We start from the raw sequence: 19,877 nt of genomic DNA, 5'->3' as shown, positions 1-19,877 counted from the left end.
GGCATTTAAGTTTATTCACTTCATCAACTCTTGATGGACTAGCTTTTCAGTCTAATGAAGAGATCCTGATATACACTAAATGAAAAGAAAAATATAACTTAGGATAGAAAATATGTTGGTAACATTTTTGCAATGGTGATTAACCCATCACAGGGAAAAAAATCATTTCTCATAGACATGCAGATAAGTCAATTAAAGGAATTTTTATATCAGTCAATCTAATGGATATTCAATAAATAAATACTTTTCCTTTTTGATGAATTGCAAATGCCTCAGCCCAAAGGAATCCTAATTATTTAAGGACAGGGTAGTTGCACAAAATATTAAATAAAAAACATCATAGACCTAAATTTATTAACAGTTATGTTTCTGTGAAAAAGTTGTATTGTACATGAAGGGGAAATACTGGTGACATTGTCTCATAAAACGGTCTGTAAAAAAAGTCAGATCGTTCAGCATTTTCCTTGACTTTTCTTGATGCTAAAATCCAAAATGGAGTCCAGAGAGAAGTTACAGAGTTGAAATTAGCTTACACCGTTGGGACCAGTATGCTTTCACCAAATGCAATTATTCTTCAGTGTTCATTTACCTGAGTGATCGAACTTGCCTGCAGCAAGGAAGGAAGGAACACAAGGCTAGACCTCAAGCAGTCATACAAACTAATTTTAAAATTAAGTTAGAATTACTGTTCTTCAGTAAGTAGAAAAACTAAGACTCGAAATGAAAACTTCTAAAGAAGGGAAGAAAAACTCCACTGAAATATATGGAAATATCCTAAATTTCTAAGCTAAGTTTTGATCATGAATCCACAAGAGTTATGGAGAAATCAGCTAAGTTAATTAAACCCTCTGGAAAAGAGAGGAAAATATTTTTTCTCTGTTGTCTGAAAGTGTTGAGACTGAACTTATTTAAGTTATTTCTGATTAAGTGCATTGAAGTCCAAATGACGATACCTATCATTAAATAAAATGATTATAAATAAATCCATAAATATACTTTCTGCTTGTTTTTAAATATTAATTGTCTATTTTTTTTAATTTTACATGCAGAAAAGTTTAACTTATACATTCTTAATCTATTTGTTTTTTTCCTATACCACATCACTCTTTTGCTCACTAGCACTGATATTTTGTCTCCCAGAAGACTGTTTTATGTGCAAAATTCATGCTCGTACTCATATTATATATGATGACTGACCCAGGCTTCATGTATTTCTTTATCTCTAATATGAAGTTTTCTTGAGTGTAGATCTGAAAAAATTTTAATTTAGTTTGTCTAAAAGCCTGTAAGACTTTTCTTACTTTATATCTGGTACTTTCCTACTCTAATATACATTATTCTTTACCCTACCCACCTGCTCGGAAGTTCCATAAACACTTTAAAAATTTTAAGAATAAACCAGAAAAGTGTGGAGCATTGGATTATTTTTTTTTCCTAGATTAAATATTTTCATTTCAAAATATAATTTTGTTCCAGTTTGGATCACAAATCAGAATACCACCATCTCTCACAAAGCCAAATTCTTCTATAGAAGCTACTAAAAATCATCTAAATTATAACTGTTGATATGGAATAATTTCAATTTTATGTTCAAATATTATCTAAAAAATCAGAATAAATAGGATTGTTACTGAAACAAATCACTAGAGCATTTTCCAGTGGAAAATGTAGCTGAACACAAAACATTCAAAGTAAATGCTTAGCTCTGTGATAAATGAGGTTTTTTCTGAAGTATATATATTTCATCGACTATAATTTGCTAAATTCTCTTTGTAACTAGTTTTTAGACAGCTTAATATTCACCATTTAGATGGTTTGAACTGCCTCTTCAGATGTTTTGTTAACAGCAAGGGGTAAACTGCAATTGTAGCATTCTGCCTATTTTTTCCCCTAATAGAAGGTATCGGTGGCTAGAAATGGACTAATAGAAATTAGAATACTCATCTTTTGTCCCTAAATTCTCTCTTTTCTTTCCCCCTCATTTTTATTCCCTACAGATATCAGAGTTTACATTCACTAATTTTCTTTTCTGTTCTTACCTTTCCCCAAATTATTATGTTTCCTACCTTCTCTAATTTTTTTTAGGAAACACAGGAAAAATCATACTTATGTTCATTACATCATTTTGTAAGTTAAATAGAGTACTTGTAAGCAAAGGTGAAATGAGGGGTTCCTTGCCATATTTAATTTTTTTTGTTTTTATCTTGTTTGCTTCAGTGCTCTAGCAAAAGCATTTGAACAATGTGCTGCAATACTGGGGTGAAGCCTTCTCACAAGACAACCTTGTTTCTCAATACAAGTCTGCCCTGGCATCCTTGGGCTTTCCTGTTTCATGCATTTATGTGCAGGTTTTCTACTCATTCAGTATAACCTCAGGCACACTGTGAAAATGAGCTTCCAGCTGAAGCTGTGTTGCTTAGGCAAATTTAAGAAGTCTCAAACTGTGAATATTCTGGCCCTCTGCTGTCTGTCATAATTTGCATCCTCAAACCCCCTCCTCAGCTAACAATTTTCCTGAGGAATACTTATTCATACAGTAGTTATTTTTCTCCTCTTTTCTATAACAGAATAAAGGTGTCTTTGTTTGCATATACAGAAGCAACAGTCTCCTCTGTCTGAGCACTTAGCAAATGATCATCCTGTCATCTACTCTGTTCGGTTTCTAATTATTGATATACAAATCATAACACATCCATTTTGTAGCTTTCCACCTGAGCTTTCCTAATTTCCTTTTCTCTCATTTCTCCTGAAATGAAACAATTGAATTGTCAGGAACCTCTGTGTGTGAAAGCAAAAGTATGAAGACTTCTCTATTCCTACTTTGTTTTGAAAAGGTGTACAGAAAACAGATTTGAGAACACTTGCCTAGGAAAGGAGAACACTAGTTTTAAGTCACCCTGATTCAAAGTGATAGATTTCAGATGAAAACATTTGCAGTGGTATGAGAAAAGAGATAATACAAATATGCATCTTAACCTAGTTCCCTCCCCTGCCCACCTACACTTTCTTTCAAAGTAAAAAGATGCATCAACAAACACATTACTACGACTGCCAAAATGCCCTAATCACAAAACTATGAGGAATGTTTAGCTTTCCCTCCACCGAAAAGGAAAACCAGCAAGGTTTTAGGATCTGAGGGCTCTAACTAAGCTGGTCTCAGACCCCCCTCACCCTACAGCCCAGGACCCCACATCAGTCCCCGTCCCAGTCATGCCGCAGCAGGCACAGTCTCCATCCCTGCCCCTGAGATGATGCTTGGATCCTCTGGACTGTGTGTGGACTCAGACACTGCCTGATGCTCACAAGTGTAGTGGGTGCCTGGTCAACACTGGAGTCACCTGCAACTCCTGCTCCTAAGCATGAGATTTTCAGCTATTTTAAAACAACAGGTAAAAAACTGGTGGTTAGGGTCTTCTGCTAAGTACTCTTTGGGGATGTCACTCTGAAAAGCGTCAGCCATCAGTGGAGAAGCATGCACAGGTAAAAGCAAAAACATCTTCAGCCATTAGATTTTAATTCACAACTCTAGGTGAATCAGAGCCCTGGAAAAAAATTGTATTGAGTCAGTATATTTAGGATGAATATATTTCAGATAAATAATTCCAATATTTATCTTAGAACTTCTCACATAGTTAAAGGTGAACTGACTGCATCAGCTAGTGGTTTTTTTTGTACTTGTATCACTATCATTCTCTGAAATTGTCTGTAGAAAAATCAAGTGTGTTTTCTTTAGTAATAACCTTCTCAGACTTTTATGGGTTTTATAGAATGTAATTTCCCTTTCTATTGTCTTGGACAAAGACTGAAATGCTTTCTAATGGCAGGAGAACTCCTACATCTCCAATTCCTCTTTGCAATGCTATGTGTGTCTGTTATGTGTGCATCTATGCATAAAGGAAAGTTTATACATAAATTTATGTATGTGAGAAAGACTTCTAAGCTTGTTTAATTGTGGATAAATCCACAGGGCTCAATCCTGAGGAGGAAAAAAGTAAAACAGAAGAATGAAAAAAAGTAGGATGTGGGAAGTCTTTAATTTTGACACAATTCAAAGCAGGAATAGGAATTCATGAGCTGGAGTTTGAATTCCTACCAGATAATTTCTATTACAAGTATTGGATTTTTCGTTAAGTGTAAAGAAATTTTGAAGGAGAGAAGAGCATGAACAACTCAGTATGGTCAAAGTGGAAAAAAATCCTAAAATGCAAAGAAGAATAAATACATTTTTTTATTTGCTGATTTTAATTGTATAATTATAATTAATTATTACATATGTATTGTATATGTAATTATATATGTATTATATATGTATTTATATATGCAAGTATATATATATTATATACTACATATGTAATTATATAATACATAAATACTGCTTAATGTAATGTCTAATTCTAAAATCTCTACAGGCCTTTAAACATTATCTCCAGGTTTTACATACGATGATGCTTAAACCTGACTTGTCCAAACAAACAAAAAGATTATCCAGTCTTAAGTAAGAGCTTCTCTGTCTTGGGCAGTGAGGACACTGGAACTCGTGCCTACTTTGGCATTCACCATAATGGGATTCCCAGTCCACAGCTTGTTTTATTTATGCTACAAAACTAAATGTGCCTGGGGCTGTTCCCTGGCTTTGTTGCTTAGTGTCAAGGAGTGCCTCATGTTTATATTATTCACTTCCTTCTTCTCCAAAACACAGCATGCACATCCAAACTGCCCACTGGAAATCAGTTCTGACCTGTGCTGCTGCCCCCATCATGCCCTGGAATTTTTGGGGGCAGTGATAGTTATCTTTGCTGTAAATTATTTTGGGGATCATTCTTAAAGTTTTCAGAAGTAATTGGCTATTAAAAAGAAAGGTGTAGTTCTGGAAACATTCCCCGATGCTCATTAATTTACAGGTATAGAAATACCTGTGCAACTTCCTATTCACAAGAACTGTTGTATCTCTATGGAGGATCTTTTATCTTTTTAAGAGGAACATTCACACAAAGTTTCGCTACCCGTGGCATGTAATATCAATTTCAGTTTAGAATAAAACACATTATTGTTTGTAAAATAATAGACCATGTAGGAGATTTGAAAACAAATCATACAACCAGTGTGTGAAAGTGGTTTGAGAATGAATAATATACAGTCAGTTTCTGAAACCTTTGTGCATAATGAATAAGACCCAATTTTTTTATTCACCGAGTAATGTAACTAATTTATTGGAGGTCTTTTAATGCATAATACTACTCAAAGTGAATGCAAAATGAAGATTTGTATGATACATTATAAAAACATAGGTTTAGTAGTTTCTACCTTTAAAATTTCAATATTTGCAGATGCTACAAAATTAGGATTAGTTGATGCACCAGATGGTTGTCTTCCTGTTCAGGGGAACCTTGACAGTCTGGAAAGATGGGCCAGGAGGAACATCCTGAACTTCAGCAGAGGTATATACCAAGTCCTGTACCTGGGAAGGAATAAAGCCAGGTACCACTGCACACTGGCTGAAAAGCAGCTTTGCAGAGAAGGACTTGGGAGGCGTGGTGGACACCATATTGACCAGGAACCAGTAACAAAGACCAAAAGCATTCTGTGTCATATTAGGCAGAGGTTTACTAGCAGGTTGAGAGAGATCATCCTTTCTCTACTGTGCCCTGGTGAGCCATATCTGTTTCCAGTGCTGGACAAGACAGACAAGGACATGGAGCAAGACCAGTGAATGGCCATGAAGATGATTGTAACAAGATATGTGTTACCTTCCTAATCACACTTCCCTTCTTTTCCATTTATTTAAAGATATAATTTGCTATTCAACCAAAAACAACGAAAACCAAAACAAAACAAAAAAACCAAACCCCAAACCATCAAAACTTTTAATTTTTTTTTTTTCAGGCTAATGTAATTAGCTAAAAAAAATGTATGTGGATACATATGTATGTGTGTGCATATAAATTAACATTGTGCCCTAGAAAATACAAAATAAATTCAATATAATGTTTTTGATAGAGTATGCCTCTTAATACGATAATTATAATGAAGATACTTAAGAAGGATCATAGCAATTTTCTTCTAACACTGAACAAGTAACTTTGGAGGCAAATAAAATTATTCTTAAATCTATGCCATTTGATATGTCTCTCTACACATATTGGGAATCATTAATTTCTTTAACCAGCATTTTTCAGTAATAAGCTTTATGTATATTATCAATAAAAGAGCTACATTTCCTGTTGGAAAGGATTTATGTGAAAACTCAGTCCAATTATACTGCTCTTCTTCCACCTAGAAATCACTTAAGTAGCCAAGTTCTGTAGGTTAAAAGTACATGCTGATTATTCTGTATCTTTCAGGCCTTTTCTGATGATACAGAGAATGTATATAGCCTGAACAATATACCTAGAAGTAAAGAGCTACTTTTATAGCTACACATTCGTAGTTGTATATACTCTGCATGGTACTTGGATGCAAGGATGGTCAATCACATTGTCCCCTCACTGTAATGCACCCAAGAATTATTTTAAGAAAGACAGTGAGCAACTCCTGTAGAAAAAAAATAGATACAAATTACCTTCTTGCCTCTGTGATTCTCTGATTAAATTTTTAAAAACTCATGCAAATAACTACTAGCTGTGGCTCCATCAGTAAACTGTCCTCACCTTCTGCAAGGTACTACTGGGAAATGAATGCATCTGTTTTATTTTGCTGAAGTCCTGTAACCCAATTTTCTCAGTTCATCTCTCCAAAGAAATTTGCTAGTCCTATTGTTGTCCACTGCAAAAAATAAGATTTGACAGTAAACTTCTCTGGCTTTCATCAGTCCATTAAGTAGTTTCACTTACAAATTTCACAAGCCATCCATAACTACTAAAACTCCTTTCACTGTTTCACTGTAAACCTAATAATAAGAGAATCAGAGGTTAAGTGTCCTTCTGTACATTTACACGAGAGTGGAAAGAACATCCATTATCCAGGAGGACAGCGCAATATAATATAGTCCCGAATGCAGCCCACAAAACAATCGTTCAATTGATTATTGTAAATGACAGCTTAAAAAACATGTGTTCAGTTCTGCTGCTAATGTATTATCTGACTTCCTCAGATCTCTGGGCGAAGGGTGTATTGAACATTTCTCATCAGAGAGATCCAACTTGTAGTGAAAAATGTCTATGACAGCAATTGAATACAAATAGAACTTCAGGGCCTATGCAAATAGGCGAAATTTATTGAACTTGACAGGTCTAATAGCAGGAACACTCAACAGTCTTTGTTGGCCTTAAAGTTATTGCAGTCCTTAAAACATAAGCTTTCCATTGGCTGTTCTTGTTTTATCTCTATAGTTTTAAATACAAATTGTAGAAACAGGGACAACCTGCAAGGATTCTTATTAAAGAGGCTGAATGAATCAAGTCAAGAGCATGGGGGAAAAATGGATGTTCTCTGCATTAGGGTTGGTTTACAAGAGACTTTATAAGGACATGAGGAATATTAACTTACAATGCACAAAGTGCTTTGTGCACTTTCTGCACGTATACACTTTTGGTGCATGCTAAGGCACAGAAAACTATCTGAGGAGAAAAGCAGGTGTCTAAAGATTTGTGTTCTTTATAATTTAATCTATATTCAAATACAGTGTGTTTTATGTCTCCCAATAGCATCACCTTTAAAGAAAACACAAAAACATGAACCTGTGGAGATCAGAAGATAACCTCAGAACTTTGCTCTTGCAAATGTGAACCCAGGCTTAAAATTACCCACTTTTTATCTTCAGCCCCTTTGACTAAAATGTCTAAGGTTAGATTTTCAGGCATTACCCATAACATAGCTCTTTCTTCAGACCTTTCTTCAACATAACTCAATTCTACTACATAAAAATGTAAGGATATGTTGTATCTATCTATGTAAAATTTATTTTCCTTTTATGAGAAACTGCACAAGTGGACACTCGAACAGGCTCTTCTTTTGCCAGCTACAGTTCACCAGATTTTCTTGTGATGCTTTAGTTGTATAAGGATAACCAGGAAAAACAGACCTAGCAATGATGTGGTTCAAGTCTGAGCTATTTTCTGTTTTATTTTTTTTGGTTTTCTGTGATATTAGGTAATATCTACATACTTAGAAGAGCTTTGGATTTTAAACCAACATTTATAACTCTGCGGCTATCAAAAAAATAAAGAAGAGGTTGCAATGACCATGATTTCTTCCTTTCCAGAGACTTTGACACAGTTGGTGGCATTACCATGGTACTCTGGTTTCTGATCTCCAGCTTTGAGACAACACTAAATAGTTGAAATCAAAATCTCAACAAAATATGTTTGTGTCTATCACTTCAGTAAAGACATAATCTCAACTGATCATCATGCCAGTTGGACAGGGGACAAACGGACAATTTTTCATTTAATGAAAAATTTCAGAATATATACTGGGTAAATTTGATCTTTTCAAATCAATGTAGCAATCATGGTTTCTCTTCTGGGAAGCCAGAAGGGAATGTTCTGGAAGGACGTTGGCAGGAAAAATTAAATTACATTAAATTATGCTACTAAAACATTTAATGAGGCATACTCATGATTCATGAAATGTTGAGTATTTATGCTGCCATATCTATGGTTAAACCAAGGAAACTATTTCTAGAATTATGTTCATCTTGCAGTGGGAATAAGGAGACAATATCTTATTATATCATAAGAAAAAAACCAAAATGAGTATTTTTTCAAGCAGATAATTGTATGTAGTTCACCAAAGGTTATAGTGATGTTGCTAGTGGCAATGTATTTCTGTCAGCATTTTGTTATAAGAAGTATTCTCTCCATGTGATAAGGTGTGTATCTCACCAATGGCAAAAGGAATCAGACTAACATTGGGCTCTTTGAAACTTTCATGGGACTACCAGTGTGTTCCTTCATGGTGTATTGTAATAACCCCAGCAATAAATATTATTTTTATAGACACCTACATGCACACACACACACAAATTAAGTAAAACAGAAAGAGTGCTGTCAATAACTGAAAAGAAACTATGCTTCTCCAAATTGCCTCTCCTAAATGCAGTTCCCAAAGAACATATCCTGCTTCACGGATATGATTATTAGCAGCTTCCAAGATCATCAAAATGGTAATAACTTTTCTCTTAGTGAAGAACATTTCTTGAGAACAGAATAGATCAGACTATCATATCCACATTATCATTCTGAAAACAACTGCTTACTGATGACACATCTATAAGCCTTGAGAAGAGAGATAATGAAGACATAAACTTCAAAGGCTCTCTTATAAAAATGTTTTCGCATCTTTGTGATACATTCACTGAGATAAGCTATGGAAGCGTGCATTTGTTTGATTTTTTTAATATTTTTTTAAAGAATCATCATAAAATGGATCTTGGTAATTTATATTTATTTTTAGTGCTGTGGGATTTATTTGTTTGTTTCTACGAAAGATCTTCAGGACAAAATCTTTTAAGCTACCTGAAGTGAAAATGGTATAACAAAGGCATATAAATAATCATGGCCTTTCAGAGATACAGGTGATGTGTATTCTTGGGTTTTGGGGTAAGCTTTCAGTTTTCACACTGAATCATAAAAGTACCCTAAAAACATCAATATTTTGTAACTATGGTTTCAGTAAATTTCCATCCCAGATGATTGACGTATTCTTCATTTTTGCCTTTTTAAATCTCCTGTTCCTAAATACACTTGTCATGTCAGGTACTCAAGACAGAGTGGACAAATGAAGTATATGTCAACTTTTCTATTTCTTTTATCTTGAACATGTACAAAAAATCTGGTAGGTTTCCAAACTCTAGTCCTCATAAATGTCATGGTTGAGATAAATTTGAAACTGATACCCCTCTAATTCCTACTTTCAAATTATTTTTCATACATGTTCATTTTGCAGATGTGTCTGCTGGAAAGGAATCTATAGGAATTTGGAGGAGAGTTCAGCTACTTTTATTGTCTTCTTTTCTCCCTATTTTTTTTCCTCTCAGTATTTAACTATAATTTATCTAAATCACAGTCTTAGGGTCCTTACACAAGCTGCAATTGTTTCTAGGATTACACAAAGTAATGTGTGTTTTCCAGATCATCTTTGATTTTTCCGTGTATAAATTTTCCTCCTATCACATTTTGCTAAAGTATTTTAGCAGAATTGATTTGCACTTTGATTTGTGACAGAAAGCTATTTTATTTTTTCCTGTGTATATTTTGCACTCTCCTATTTTAAGTAGTCTGCCAGTAAGATTCAGTCTTATAGCACCCTACATGAGCTGTTTAATTACCATTAGTGAGACACGTTTAGAATTTGACGAACACTGTTACCATAGTGTCTCATATTTCAGTTTGGGTCTGCCTATTTTAAATTTGGAAAGTCTTCGTTTATAAACAATGGACTATAAAAAACAGTTGTGAAATTCCCTAGTAGAAGATTCATCATATTGTATTAGTCATATGTATTACATATACTAGATAATCATCTGCATATAGGAGTAAAGTTACACTAACTGATTTGAAAGATATTACAATTATTCTTAGTCCAACTTTGGGATCTTTTTTAAATAATAATAATGTAGAAGGAATAGCTTAAGCACACTTCCAATTATGGGAATAAGGATTGTCTTTGTTTAATAAAAGGATTGTATTCTGTTCCATAAATATTTTCACAGACAAACAAACCATCATCTAAAATCTGCATAAAGATATTTTATTTCTCTGAGGGTTTATAACCTTAAACAATTTTAATATTTTTCTTTAATATATAATGGTTTTATGCCTTTATTTAAAATGTAAATTTTCACCTTCTTTTTTCTAAAACAGTAAACTGATTTAAGCACTTTAGCAAATACTGAATATTGTAATATCAACTTGTAGATAGTTTTCCATCTAACAAATTCCCAAATCAAAATTCTAGTCATCAAAGCAAGCTATGCAATGCATGAATGAGTAGAAGTTATATCCTGGATTCTTTCAAAAACATATTATGATGCTAAAATAGCCTAGATAGAATGAAGAGACCAGTAGAAAGCTGTTCTTTTCTCTCTAGAATTTAGGAGTGTTATTCTGGTTGATGAGGATTTTTTGCCATTTAGATAATTGCCTTAAACAGCATTTAATGAAATGCATGAGTTTACTATGATGATATGTTTCATTATTGAAAAACTGAGTTCCCCTAAATGCATATTATTTACCTCATTTAGATTCCTTGCACTGAAATATCTTTGAATGGTATTTTTCAAATTCCTTTTGACTTCTTCCAGTCTGCAAGACCTTTTATCTTTAGTTAAGTAGTGCTATTCTGTTCTATTTACAGGTGCTATTAAGACCTATTAATCATTTTATGCTTCCTTCTGTATCAAATACTTCAATCAGCATTTTTCATCAACTACACCAGAGACAGATGAAAACAAATAATTTTTATGTGTGACTTCTATCTCTGCCAAACAGTGTTCATTTTGTTGTATAAAACGTGGGACAACTACAGCGGAAAAAACTGAGTCCTGTCACAGGAAATATACTACCAAGCATTTGTCTGTTAGGCAATAAGAGTTTAAATTCCCTCCATCACTGGAGAGACTGTAACCTTATCTCCTACATCCTAGCTGGGGCACTAAAATCCTTATTAAGAAGAAGACCTACAGTTTTATCTGACAGTGTAGTTGTCTTTTTTTTTTTTTTTTAACTCCCAAGACTAATTTTGTGATTCATATGGTAAAAATGCCTGCCGGTCTGATATTGGAGGAGATTTAGGAGATGTCTTGCTGAAGGATCTTAAGGAAATCGTGCTAAATATTCAGCCTATAGAGAGCTGTAATCATGTAAAAGTAAATATTTTCAGGTGCTGAAGAAACATTTATGAGTGAAAAGTCAATTGCCTACATACTGTAGTTTCCTGAAACACCAGATGGATCATGGTTTTGAACGTCCCAATATATGGGAAGCTAGGCAAAATGAGGGGGCATAAATCCTCTTTCAGATTTAGCAGTGGTCTTTTTTCATAGAACGTGCATATTTGAATTTTGATATTGTGTTTGACCAAAATAAAACAAAGAAGAAAAGAAAACATGGAAGTGTTTCTGTTCCTGATAGACTTTTTTACCTTGAAATTTATATCAAAGAATGCCAACCTGGCATAGCTTTATTCTTGCATCTGCAAGTTATCTAAAGAAAAAAAAGAAAAAAAAAAGAAAAACAGCTCCCCAAACCTGTTCAGAATTGGCCTTTGCTATTTTGGAGCCTGTTTCCTTTCATGGGATCTGAGAACAGAAGATATTTTTAAGAGCTGCTGCAGAGAAAGAAAATAGCTTAGAATAATATTATACATTGGACCACAGTTAAAAATATGTGTGACTATCATACATACAGATACATTTTCTTGTTCAGAAATGCCAGTCTACATAAATGGCATTGCATTATATCAATTTTCTTTGGCTGAATGTTTTCTGAACAAGTTTTAATAACTACCATATTTGAGACATGCACCCTTCCAAAGGAGCACAATCCCTTTAACCAGGTGTATCTCTACTTAAATGTTCTCCATCCACTCTGAATTCTTACATAAGGCATTCATTGCAGGAAAGGCATGTGCTATAAAAATATAATAAGTATAACTTGCTTTAGAATGCTTTCTTACTTGACTAGAGACGGGTGTGGATAGAAAAAGCAAGGCCTCTCAAGGATATTCAGGCCAAAAATAATAGTAAGCTGTACCTTTAACAAGGTATACATCTCAAGACACATAAAACTTTATTTGTAACTATCAATCACAATGGAATAACAATTTAACCCTTCTAAAATAAACATCTAAGCTATCATAGTGCCAGGGTGATTCTTTTTTCCTAAAAGAATTGTATTTAGCAAAAACAGAGTGTCACAAAAAATTAGTGGAATAACTGAAAGAAAAAATCTATTGTTCCTCTAACTTATTTCAAGTATATTTTAGTCCTTATAAAATTTTAATTACATGTCAACAGTGTTTGAATTCCTTACCAATGAAGAGTTTTTGCCTTGATTGTAGGCAGCACATTAAATCTTTTATTTCAGAAAATCTGATCTCTTAAACAAAGGTCATCATCTGATTCCTAGCTGACATCCCTTTCTTACTTGTATAAATTTAATTTTCCACAATGAATGAAGCAAGAATCATATTTCATTTTTATTTTATTGCACATAGTTTTCTTCTATGGAAGACAAAATCCATAATCAAAAAAAGAAAATTAATTTCATCAAATTCTGATTGAAGCAGAGACCTACTCCTTGACAAAGACCTTGATCTAAGAATAATGCTTAGTATGTTCCTAACTTGAATTATATGAGTCATTTCCACTGGCAAAGTTCAGTTTTGCTAAAGTGCAGTGTTGATTCAGATCCACTGTTTTTAAGACCTTAGTCCTTTAAGGCACAATGAATATCCAACATTACCTGCACATTTGGGTGTGGAGTAAATATAGACTGACTTACCAACATAAAGCTGGAACCCTATTATACATGTCCTTTTAGTATAGTAGAAATATAATTCATAAGCAAGCAAATTAAGTAGGACAATATTACCACCCTCTTGGACAGGCTGATTTTAAGTATCCTTTGGTGACTCATTCTATCCTATTTTATAATAAACTTCTTTTATATAATCCTTTCCTTGAATATGCCATTAAAGGAGGATGACAGAACGTAGGAGGTGAGAATGACTAGATGAGTATTCAGCACCAGATTGGTATTCCATTAATATGATCTACCATTTCCTTATTATCAAAGAAAGATATTTGCTTGGATATCTGTAGCCATAAAGTTTTATTTTTACTAGAGTCTCAAATTAAAATAGCTCTACATCTTAGTATTTTATTTCTTTAAACCATTAAATTATTTATTTATTTGGTGTTGGCAGAGATTCAAACAGAAATATTATGTTTTCTCACCATAGGTGCTGTAAAAAGTATGCTCCTGTGTCACAAAGTATTCTGTATCCTGCTTTCTTTTTCCTCCAAACATCCAACCAGGAAAAAAAGCCCACCAAACATATTCTTCTTATAGTTTCATTAAATTTTATGACAGAAATAAAAGTGATGTTTTTTGCTACAACTAAAAAAAATCCAGACAAAATTCTGACAGAAAAAAAACAGTCAGAATTGCCGCTAATTATAAATCCTTGATGAGAATACGCTGGTAGTGGTTTTTTTTCCCTGTAGTCTGTTTCTGATAAGTGATCTCTTATCTGACCATTCAATCACACAAAAAAACCCTTAAAAGAGTATTTTCCAGACAAACTTAGTGAGTATACTGGCTATAGTGAGATTAGGATTTCACACAGAGGTGTTTTTTTCTTTCCAGATTAAATTACATAGATTGATGTAACAAGGTTTGCTGTTTTAAAAATATTGCATATTTGAATGAATTTTCCAGAAAAATTTGTAGAATTACGTATGCAGCCAAAAATATTGCTGAGTTGTAACTGATTTATCATTACCTTGTACAAGATAGGCAAGAAGTTTTGCTGGTTTGGGTTGGAGTAGAGTAAATGTTCTTCAAAGTGGCTAGTATCGAGCTATGTTTTGGATTTGTGCTGGAAACAGTGTTGGTAACAGAAAGCTGGCTGTGGGTACATGGGAAGGTGGGAGGAGACACAACCAGGACAGCTGACCCCAAGTGACACGAGGGATATTCCACAACCCTATCATGCTCAGTATATGAAGAGAGGGGAAGAAGGAGGAGCTGGGGAGTGTTCAGAGTTATGGTGTTTGTCACCCCAAATCACCACTGAGCTTCATGGGGTCCTGCTTTCTTGGAGATATCTGAACACCTGCCTGCCCATGGGAAATGATTAATGAATTTGTTGTTTTGTTTTGCTTGTGCATGCAGCTTTTGCTTTACCTATTAAACTTTATCTCACCCCATGAGTTTTCTGACTGTTCCCCTCCCAGTTGTCTCCCCCATCCCACTGGTGGGGGAGTGAGTGAGTAGCTTCATGATGCTTAGTTGCCATCTGGGCTTAAACCATGACAGACATTCATACATTTTGGTTTTAAAATTTGTCACGTAATTTTAGATCAATTAATTAACAGATTAATTAGTTGCACCAGCCATTGCTATCTGCAAGGTGGACACCAATCTCCAACATTCCAATTTTCCAAGATTTGTGTCAATACCAAAATAATCTTTCTATTGCTGTCTTTTTTATTCTCGACTCTTCCCTGCTTTCTTAAGCCTCGGAAGAGAGTATGTAAGTAACTTTCATTCCTGTACTGTGTCTATATTTAGTATGCTTTCAACACACTTTATATGTGGCACACTTTGAGGACAATCCAATTGCTATCTTGAAGGCATTTGCAGTAGCTTGGTTGTATTTATGTTCCTGGAAGGGAGAACAAAGCAATGAGCAGTGCAGGAGAAAGTTTTATGGTATTTCTTCTGTTTTGGATGCCACAGGTGTTCAGAGGGAAGGAAAGGGAAAGAAGAAGGGAAAAGCAGAAGGAGGAAGCAGAGAAAGAAGGAAGGAAGAAGGAAAGAGATGGAGGGAGGCAAGATGTTTTCCTTTGGTGGTCTGAAAAACAGCATGGATATTGCTCATGGAAAACCAATTTTGGATTTGGATAGATTTTTGAGTTGAAATATTTTTGAAAATTTTGTTCAAAATCCACTGAGTTATGCCATTCTAACACTTCAGTAATAATAATTTAAATTTTAAAAGATGGATGTAGGAAAAAACCCCTTATAACCCATAGCTGTTTTTCAGGAGAAGATGTTGAGCAGCACTGCTTCTCTTTCTTTAGTAATTAAAGTGTATGGCAGAACTTGGAATGCATTTGTAGCAACAAGAGGCTCAGTTCTTGTTGCTTACAAGTAACATTACACGTAAATAGGAGCTTATATTCTCCTTTGGAATACACTGAATTATGTCAGTTCCAATGGTAAAGGCACCAAATTCTGCATTGTAAATTCCTCCTCCCATGAGACTCCCATGAGTCTGTTGGATGCAGCTCTTGTGCAATTGCTGGCATTTTCAAATCCATCCCCATTTGGTCACAATCTTGTAATCGTCTATGTCCAGACTAAGCTGTTGATTTGCTGTTAAGTCAGCAAATAAGTGCTTCACATCCTGCATACTACAGTAAGAAGCTCCTTATATACTGGTTCTTCTAATTCAATCTATTACAATCAAAAGAATAGAAGGAAAAGTTCTTATGCGCATCAGAGGCACGAAAAAACAGACAGGCTCGAAATATTCTCAGGGAAAGATATATCCTGTTGTGAATAGACCTAAATGTTTAAAACAACAAAAACCACCATGGGGCGGGATGATGTTTAAGCAGGGCAGAATTCATAGAGGATCCATCACTTGTTTCTTTAAAAAGAAAAATCCTATGTATTCCTATTTATAGTCTGTCATTGTCAACTATCAAATTAAAATGAATGGAAATATAAATTTTGCTTTCCCCGGTTCATTTCTCACTTCTTGTCTATACTTTCTCTGTAATGGTGCAAGTCTTTAAAAAAAAAATAAATTCTGTTACTTTCCTCTTGTATATTTACCTCATATATTTCCTCTGTATATTTTCCTCTTTGTTTTCCACCTTTTACCAGTCTTGCCCTCAGGTATACTTGAAACATAAAGGACAAAACCTGAGGGAGAGTTTTAAGGCAATTAATGATAGCAGCAGCTGAGGCTTTAGGAAACTGAACCATCCTGAAGCTGAAATACTCAATAAAAAATAATAAAAAAGGGAATATTTAAAATTGAAGTATTCACTTTGCTTACAGTAGATTCCCTTGCTTATCTTCTTCTGTACTAATGGCAGTAGCAGTGACATGGAAATTAAGTGGTGTCAGCCTTTGTTTCCTTGCTTAATTTATAGAAGGTTCACCAGTTGTGAGTACAGACCAGGTATTTACAGTGAAATCTCCACTTCACTGAGGCTTCAACTCAGTAGAAAAATGAGTCTCGTATTCCCTTTATTAGCATTCTGTGCACAGCTTTTTGTGACAGGTGGAACTCAGGTCAAATGCAAGGTCTCATTACCAAAGAGATACAGCTTTGGTTTTATGATAGTCTTATTCTGTGTTTGATGCAAACTTGCTGAGCAAATAATGGTTCCAAACCGTCTAAGCTTATCTGCATTCCTTTTTTTTTTAATAATTCAATGGTGACATTAAACTTCAAGAAGCTATCACCTGGAAGCTGACAGTTGCATTTATAAAGATGTGTATCAAGCATCAAAAAAGCTGATGCAGCATCTTTCACTGTAAGCTTTGGCACTCTGATTATGAAATAATTTGAAAAGTAAACTTTCATTAAAATATAATGTGGTAGTATAAAAACAAAATTACTGTATAAACATTTGGGAAGGTGCATACATAGAAAATGGCATTTGCAGTGGGTGTTCATAGCAATTTTGGAAGTGCGGGAGGGGCATAGACAATTTAAAAGCAATGCTTTGACAAGTCTTCTATCTGAAGTCAATGAAAATTTGTCCTTTTTCACTAGAGTTTTTTGTCTATAACATATATTTCATATAAGTCTGAAACAGCTATTTTATTGTAAATAAGGAAGTAAAATTCCAGATTTGTCATTAATTTCATGCCAACACAGTCCTTATGACCTGAGAAAAAATTATCTTGGTTTTAAATTCCTCGTTTACAATAAACTTTTATTTTCCAAATAAATTTTTAAAAAAGTAATTCTTTCTGATTTGAAATACACAGTGTTCACAGTATTTCCAAATGCTTATTGGTTAAGACAATTCTCTGACTATTACTTCATCACTCATTATGATAATCTCAATTAATATATATTTAATTTCCCCAGTGTAATCAACAAAAGAAAGACAACATATTCCCACACACTTTAAAATTAAATAGTTTTGTGCAAAGAAAGAATTATTTCTTTATCCATAAATCTTAATAATTAAAATCTTAATAACTCTGCCTATCTTAATAATAGGCAGAGTTCAGTACCAGTCAATTTGCCTAACTGTGCTGTTTTAAAGTCTTCGTTGTACATTTTTATAACTGGGGGCACAGGGTTGCATATGGAGTCTCAGTTCTTCCGTTTTGAATGAAGGATTTAACATAAATGCATCATTCACATATTTGAATGTATGTTGGTATTGGTGAAATTCTGACTCATTGAAATCACTAGCAAAATATAGATTGATTTAAATGAAGCTATTATTTCAGCTTTTAAAATAATTTAAAAAAAAACAAAGTGGATTTCTTCAAATCAGTTGCATAGACAGAATAGAAGGTGATGAAGGTGGAGTTGCCATTCTGTCCACTTCTTTTACGTACCAGAGACACATACAGCACAGCTGTACAGCTAGGGGCACACAGGAAAATTGCTGAAAGAGGAAAGTACATGATCTCACTAACTCCTGTGGATTTCATGAACACATAAGGTATTACCAATTTTTGAAGCTCTTGAAATTATTCAAGGCCTTATTGCTTAATTAATTTATTTTTAAAATAAGTCTGATGCTCATCTTACATAAGTTAATGTCGAAACCATTTGATGGTACAAACTCATGCAATTGCCCACATTTATAATAAAAATCCACACCTTGCATACTTCCAAGGCCTGGTATATAGAAAAAGTGCTGTGAGGAGATACTGATACTTTGAGTATCCATTTTCTCATCCATTCTTTTGGTCACGGCATTTCAGTAGAACATTCTTTTTTTTTTGGTGTATATGCATATGCTCAAATAATTTCACACATCTTGGATTTAGATATATTACATGTGCTGATTTGAAGATATTTGAATTCTTAAATTCATTGAATACATGAATTTTAAAATTTAGCTATTGTTGCCATTCAATTCAGAATTTATTATTAGACTGTGCTGATATATTTTAGGTTAATAAAACATTCTGATTATCCCTCTGATCAGGTGAACCAACAAGGCTTGCCTAGAAAATTGACTTGCAGCCTATAAAATTCCCTTCACCTATGATAACTTGTAAGGGTGGTTTCTGTGTTTCAAATTCTCCTTTGTATTGTTGCTCCTGAAGAATGTCACTGAAGCAAACCTTTTGGTTTGCCCTGGAGTCCCCATCCTCTATTGTATTTTTTTTACTCTGTTGAAAGTAGAATGAATAAAAGCAAGGCTGAAATCTGATCAGATTAATAATAAATAAATGTTACTGCTTTTACCCACAGTTTAGTCTTACCCAGAAGATGACCCATCACCTTGTTCATCATTGCTTCCAGCAAGTATCAGGTTTTGTTATTCCTTCCAAGTTTTTACAAAAAAGAAAAAAAAAAGGATGGTGCTGAATCATTCTGAGCAAGCAAATCTGTTCTATGGAGTGACTTGTGAAAAGCTGTGAAGAAGTTGTGGCAGCACTGAAGTTTAACACCCAGGATCTTAGATAGTTACCTTGAACACAGGGTTGAGTGACAGAGAATCAAGGTAAAAGGAAAAATTATAGAAAAAAATCCCCTTTTACCTAATCTGAGATGCTCCCTCTTGGATTACTCCATAACTCATGTGACCTGATTTCCAGGTCAGGCTTGGACTTAGTAACTGCATTTTCCTGCTCAATTCTGACAATAAGTACAGGAACAAACAGAGAGGCAGATAGAAACACAAAAGATGAAACTCCATTATAATTACTTTGTACAACATGATTACCAAGGTTACAATTTTAAAGTAATTCTCTCCTACAACAGTATTAGAGAGCCACGTCATCTATCTCTTTTTCCTGTAAAACATAAAGTTATGTTTTATTAGTAATAAACTATCGTCCAAATGTATACACAGTTAAATTACATTAATATATATGAAATTAATTTGTATGGATTATATGAATTAAGCAAATAGAGAAAATTATTACCTATGATTTTTGCAAGGTTTCTTAAAAAATGTACAGGAGAGGTCATAAATTACCTTCTGTAAAGCATGA

Source organism: Manacus candei, unplaced genomic scaffold (genome assembly GCF_025592945.1).
Source record: "Manacus candei isolate 608988 ecotype Guabito, Panama unplaced genomic scaffold, ASM2559294v1 h1tg000041l, whole genome shotgun sequence".
Lineage (NCBI taxonomy): Eukaryota > Metazoa > Chordata > Aves > Passeriformes > Pipridae > Manacus > Manacus candei.
This window is presented reverse-complemented; position numbering follows the sequence as displayed.